Source organism: Zeus faber (assembly GCF_960531495.2).
Source record: "Zeus faber genome assembly, chromosome: 9".
Lineage (NCBI taxonomy): Eukaryota > Metazoa > Chordata > Actinopteri > Zeiformes > Zeidae > Zeus > Zeus faber.
In genome coordinates, this window is record NC_137197.1 from 8,214,982 (window position 1) to 8,222,481 (window position 7,500).

Genomic DNA, 7,500 nt, shown 5'->3' on the forward strand with positions numbered 1-7,500 from the left:
TGTGTGTGTGTGTGTGTGTGTGTGTGTGTGTGTGTGTGTGTGTGTGTGTGTGTGTGCATGCATGGGGCACGCACATTGGTTCTGGCATCTGTGCCTTTGTCTCTTTAATCTTTGTGCGTGTTAAAACAGGAAGTGCATGTAATTTGGCATGCTACAACAGATGGACACCCAGGGAGCATTACAACACACACACACACACACACACACACACACACACACACACACACACACACACACACACACACACACACACACACACACACACACACACACACACACACACACACAAACACACACACACACATACAGTTTTATTATAACATAGCATGTTGTTCTAATTTTCCTGATTTCATTTTACCTGTCTGTCACACACAAACCAGATTTAACTTTGGTGTCTTCACTGACTGAAGTTAGCTTGATGACAACATGTATTATTTTGTTTATTTTATTTAATTTTATTGTATTTTATTCTGGTCGATCAAATGTTTATAGGAAGAGCAGGGCTTTCTGCAAACACACACACACACACACACACACACACACACACACACACACACACACACACACACACACACACACACACACACACACACACATCAACACTAGTGAAAAGCAACTACTAGGGAAAACAATCAGCAACATGTCGCTCATCTGGGGCTTTTAGAGCCGTGCTCCATCTTCCCTTATTGCCAACTAGAGACCTTTAGCGACGTGGGTATTAAATGGGTGACGTAGGATGATAATAATAAAAATAATAATCATAATAATAATAATAATAATAATAATAATGATTGGGGAGTTCAAATTGTTGCCACTTTGTCCAACTAAACTGAGCAACGTCCATAAAATATAATAGAGTATAATCTCAGATTTTTTTACTTCAAGCACTCCCCTAAAAAAATACCATGCATGATACTATGGCATGACTATGTTTTTCTTTACTTAAATTGTTACAATTCACAAAAATATAAGCCACCTACTCTATGGTCCAAAATGGTATCAGAAATCTTCAGAAATCAGTTCTCCCGGAGGTAGAGCTGGTGGTCTAGTAATCTAAAGGTTGCTGGTTGGATCCCAGGCTCCTCCTGCTAGCATGCTGTAGTGTCCTTGAGCAAGACGCTTAACCCATAATTGCTCCTGATGGCGGCGTCCGTCGGTGTTTGAATAATTGTAAGTCGCTTTGGATAAAAGGGTCTGTGTAATGTAATCATCATTATTATCACCTCTTTTGGATCATTGGTTGAAAAAAAGTCAATTTGATTAAAAATATATATATACAATGTTATATATGATGTTTTAAGTAGAATGGGAACACAATCTCCTGGAAACCGATATCTACCACTATATCCAATATATATATACTGTATATATATATCTATAAATATATACAGTATATATCCAATGCTTATTTATGTGTATTTGTTGGTGGTTTGACGGTAGCATGTTTAAAGATATGAATAAATCCACTAATGGCACAACTGATACAATTCACTCACACATTAGAGTAAAATGTGCTAATCACATTCCAACATTTTACTTCAGACCCCAATTTGGCCAGAGGTAGAGAGAGGCAAATTGCCAATTCTGACACAAAAAAAATGAGCAATGATTGAAATACTATCTGATCTAATACCATAATTATTCACATTATAAACATTTGAAACCTTCGACATCTCCCTGGAGCGCGTCAAATGAATTTGAAAGCGCAAATTAAATGTTGAATTGATAATCGGAGGCTCCGTGTTCCGTTTTTGCCCACGAAACCTTTCGAAATAAACCTGAATCAAACTGGACTCAGGCCTGTTTCTTTTGCAGATACACAACGTCACTTTAAGTCCTCAATCGATAATGTAGAGGCTGTGAGCTGCGAGCACAACAAGCTCCTCGGGTTTTGATTTAGTGAGTGGGCAAGTGAGAGAGTGATTAAAATCTTTGACTCTTGAACCGAAAATAATGAATAATATGAAATCAATGGAAGAGGAAAATCTGAGGCATTCTGCAGACTCTAATTCATGTTGAATGTGACCGCTTTACCCCTCGCGCTCCGCCAAAATGAATAATTCTGACAGAATGAAATGATTCCTGTGAAAATTACATTCCCATCTCAGAGCTGAACCGACTCTCCTGACCTCACCGCCTGCATCGGACGAACCGAGAGGCGGACAAATCGAACCGCTCTTTTTGCCGCGTGTCTCTTCAAGGACCCGATCTCAAAGAAGAGCCGACCCTTTCAGGGGTAAGCATGGCCACATAAATGCGTTGCTAAAATGCTTACTTTGTAAATGTTATTCAAAATTACAGGTATCACATTTTTTTCATACTCACTAAAGCACTACAGGGTGAAAAAGTACTCAAGTACTGTAACTAGAGTGGATATGACTAGTTACTAATAACTAGTAACTTTCCACCCCTGAGTATTTCTTTATCGGCGTGCAAACAGATGCAGAATTCCAATGACAGAAGGGAATAAAGAACGACAAGAGAGGAGAAGAAAGGCGGAGGGGGCTCACGGATTCCACGGGAGTTCACCTGGGAATCCCAGAGGTTGTTCTCCCCCTTCTCCTTCTTTCTTTCTTTCCCCACATCCTCCCAGTACCTCTCTGCTCTCTTTGTGTCTCCGCTAAGGAATCCTGCACCGATAGGGGCTCTGACATTTACGCTTACAGGGTACATTTTTTAATCATTAGTTTCATTTTCTGTCGCTCCTCTCTTTTTTTTGAGAATTCTCTCTCTCTCTCTCTCTCTCTCTCTCTCTCTCTCTCTCTCTCTCTCTCTCTCCCCATCTCCCTCTCCCTCGCTGGTTATTGCAATCTGGTCCCAGCAGAGAACATGGTGATGTAGTAACTCCTCTCTCTCTCTCTCTCTCTCTCTCTCTCTCTCTCTCTCTCCCTCCACCTGAAGGGAGAGGAGTGTGTGAGAAGTAGGTCTCGGCACAGATGATCTGTAGGTATTTTTGCTTCGACAGTTTGAGGTTAGAGCAGCGAGCAGAGAAAAGATACAGTACAGCAGTTGGTGTGTGTGTGTGTGTGCGTGTGTGTGTGTGTGTGTGTGTGTGTGTGTGTGTGTGTGTGTGTGCGCGCGCCACATTAGGCTTTCAGCAACGACACCATCTGGCCACAAGCTCTTAACTTACCCGACATGGTTCTTAAATTATACTGTAAGCACGACACACGGAACATGTGTGTGAGTGTGTGGTGGTGTGTAAGTGTGTGTTTGGGATGGAAATTTGGGAGGTCATTAATTGAGAAAAAAAAATGTTTTTCAGCAGTTGTGGGAAAGCCAGTGGCGAGAAGATGAAGAAAACCGATGTCAAATACATTTTTTTATGAATTTATAAAGTGGAATGTGGACCAAAAATATGACTTTACAAGGCTTAATGAGTGAAAATTTAAATAGAAAAATCTGAATTGATTGGGGGTCAGGGGATGTGGTCAGGGTGTTAAGTTCTGGAAATATAGAGAGTAATTGAACAAAGTCCAGATTTTTGGCACCATATTAAACTTGAGTTTCATATTAAAGTGAGTTTAATGCGGCTAAATGACCTACAATCTCAATAAAATGAAAATCTAAATTAATTCAGACCATCGGGGTCGTGTGTTACTATTCATGTTGTTTTAAATTTGAAGTGAATCAAAGATCTTAAAAAAAAAAGTAGCTTAAAGGGGACCTGTTATGCTCCTTTTTACACAAGTTAATATAGTTCTCTGAGTTCCCCAAAATATTATTTTGAAGGATTTTGCTGAAAATACCACTCATATTATGCATTCTAGCCATTCTAACATAGCTCCCTACCATCCTGTTCCAAAACAGGCTATGGGGGTGGTCCCAAGGCCACAAGGTTTTGTGAGCCAGTGGGGTTTGAGCACAAGTTCCAGGTTTTGTTGTACTTACTCCGTAACTTTCACTGATTTCACCTTATCAGTCCACTAAAATGTCTTTCTGAACAAATTTAAGGGGAGAAATAAGCAATCCAGTTCACTCACATCAGATCCACAAGGCCTCATTTAAAAGTTTGTTCCAACTTTCGTTGCTGTGCTTCAAACTTGTGGGGCACACTGCACCGGGACAGACCGCGACTCTCGGAAGTCTGGACTTTTTGTCTCATTTAAATGCTGGAAAATATAATAAATAAATACATCGGCTATAAAAACCCACGATTTTTATTCGTTTTGTTTGGAGACGCACAGTGGCTCGTGCGCCACAGCCTGCTGTCCATCTACTGCATACTTTGCATACTCTTTTTTTTTTTTAGAAGAAGAAATACACAGCAGAATTATTTTTTAAATACTTTCAATTCCATTGTCTGCAGTTTCTTCATGGACAGTTGGTATTAATTCCTCATTCTTTTAAAAGATTTGTGTGTTAAGTTACTCAGATGGAGGGCCGCTCTCATTAGAATGAAGTCCTCAGTGATCCTGAGAGTCCCCAGTCGATCAGGGCAGCGAAGCTGAACAGCTTGTTTCAGGACATGTTTTCTCCAACCGACAGCTCTAAAAAACTGAGTTGGGTTGTCTTATTTCACAGTTTGTGTGTTAATAGGCCCATCAGAGACCCAAATGTATTTGCGCAAGCACGAAAATAGTCAGTTTTTTTTTTTTAATAATTGGTCTGTCTCTTTAAGATGCTTTATTAAAGCTTAAATCATATATTGATTTAAAAGATATTCATCAATCTCTTATACAACTCTGCTTGGGGGCATATCTAAGTCTAGTGAAGTAAGTTTCTATCTACTATCTAGCATCTAAGTCATTAAGAATTGATTTTGTGCAGTTTTACATAATAATCACATTTAGCTGCTTTAGACCTTTTTTTTTTTTTTTTTTTTGCATTTTCAGGCTGTATACTTGTTACCATGGAAGACAACAGGTATACAGTACACTCAGTCGTGAAAATCCTACAGCCTGCCAACTATTTGGTCCTTATACACTTAAAGCAGGAGCTGTGTAAGTATTCTTGGCATGAAGTCAAGCTTGTTCAGGGTTGGCGTCGGACTCGGACAAGGTTGCGCCTTGTCTCCTCTCCTGTTCATGGTTTTCATGGCCAGGATATCAAGGCGTAGCCGTGGTCTGGAGAGTGTCCAGTTTAGTGACATAAGGCACGGTGGCATCGCTGCTACTCGCAGATGATGTCATCCTTCTGGCGCCATCGCGCTGTGATCTTCAACGCGCACTCGAGCGGTTTGCAGCCGAGTGTAAAGCGGTCGTGTTGAGGATCAGCACCTTCAAATCTGAGGCCGTGGTTCTCTCACGGAAAAAGATGGCTTGTCCTGTACAGGTTAGAGGGGAGCAACTTCCCCAGGTGGGGGAGTTCAGATATCTCGGGGGCTAATGTAATGCAAGCACTGTACCGGACCGTGGTGGTGGAAAGCAATTTACCGGCCGGTCTTCGTTCCCACTCTCATCTATGGTCATGAGCTATGGGTAGTGACCGAAAGAATCAGATCGCGGATACAAGCGGCTGAAATTGGGTTTCTTCCTAGGGTGGCAGGGCTCACTCTCTGTGATAGGGTGAGGAGCTCCGTGATCCGAGAGGACCTCAGAATACAGCTGCTGCTCCTCCACATGGAGAGGACACAGTTGAGGTGGTTCGGGCATCTTGTGAGGCTGCCCCCTGGACACCTCCAACTGGGAGGAGACCCCGGGACAGACCCAGGACACGCTGGAGAGATCACATCTCTCGGCTGGCTTGGGAACGCCTAGGGATCCCCCAGGAAAGGCTAGAGGACGTAGCCGGGGAGAGGGACGTCACAGCTGCTCTGTTGACCCTGTTGCCACCGCAACCCTGACCAGGATAAGCAGGTTAGAAAATGAATGGATGGATATCACATCACAGCAATGTACTAGTAATGAGTAGGTAGTTTATTATTTTAAGGGAGGAAGATGCGCAGAACCAAAGGAATTGGAGGCAGATGATCTGCTGTGGCGACCCCTAACAGGAGCAGCCAAAAGAAGAAAAAGAAGAAGAGGTAGAATAGTATTTTATCTCCTGTCTGCAATGGAATCCTGTATTTGCTGTTTAAGTTATTTTGGATGTCAAAATTTCCAATTCAGACGGAGAGGCTGGCAGTGGAATTTACAAACCACATTTTGGCCATGAAACCTCAAGGCCACGGTAAAAGTTATTATTCAACAATATTGCTATATTTGTTTTAGTCGGATGTATAGTCCACAAGAAAAATAACTAATTGTAACTTAAGAGGAAAGTGATGCTGAATGATGAATGATAGATAACTAGACAGGGAACATAATCTGAAAGAGACAACTCATTGCACTATGAAAATGAAAACCAGCAAGGTCATGTTTGGTGAAACCTCTTTGACTAATTTCAGGTACTCTTGGTTAAATGAAGAATTATTGACTAAACTATACCCATACCACCTTGTAATCCAGAAATAATAGCTCAACAAAGCCCCTCTCTTTTCAACACAGGCCGGGAAATACTCGTATTACAAAGTGGTGTCATGTGAGGTGAGGCTATACCCATCCTTAAACGCAGAGCTTAGTGGAATAATACATTTTAATCAGTGTGGTGCATTCTAACAAAATGTAGCACACGGCCATACCTGAAAATCTCCAATGCAAAGAGGCGAATGGTTGCTTAAAACTACTTGCAAAAAAATCTATGTCAGGCAGATGTAAAAATAAAATGGCCTTAAAGGGACAACGCTCCGTTTTCAAAGGTTTTTTCTACTCTCTTCACGAGCTCTGACGCTCTTCAAGGATTTACAGTATTTATATGGTCATCTACTCCATCTGCTCCGCTGTGCGTTTCTCCAAACAAAACCAATTACATTTTTGTGTTTTTATTGCTTGTTTTTATTGTTAATTATTGCATTTTTATTGTTGTTTATTGTACATTTAATTATTTATTTTATTTTATAAATTTTACATTGCGAGAATATCCAGCGAATGGGCTCGGGCTTGGTCAGCAAGACTTAGTCGGGATATAGTTGCTCCGATATTCACGAAATTTGGTACGCACATTGCTCTCATAATTTCTGACTATTTCGTGTTTGCTTTCATTAGCGCCGCCCAACTGGAAGTCGGCCATTTTTTATTTTGTGCGTTTTTTATGTATTTTATGCAAACTTTCGCAAGTTCCTCCCAGAGGTTTTATCAGATCCACCTCAAACGTACTCAGCGTACATAAGATACCGTAACGATGAAGTTGTTCAAAGTTTTTAGTTGAACAGCCTGGTCGTGGCAAGACGTCAAGTTTCCATGTTTGGCCATTTCCAGGTGCCATACTTTCACAAACTCCTCCTAGCACATTGATCCGATCCACCTCAAACTTGGTCAGTGTATCCAAAAGACCTTAACAATGAAAAGCTGTTAAAAGTTGGAGTTTTCATCGCACGGTGTGGGGGCGTGCGGAGGCATCTAGTTTCCATGATTATTTGACCACAAAAAAGGAAGTGGTTCTTAACTCGACTGTACATTGTCAAATCTGCCCCAAGCTTCACAGGTTTTCTAGGAGTCCCGGCCTAAAGGCATTAACATG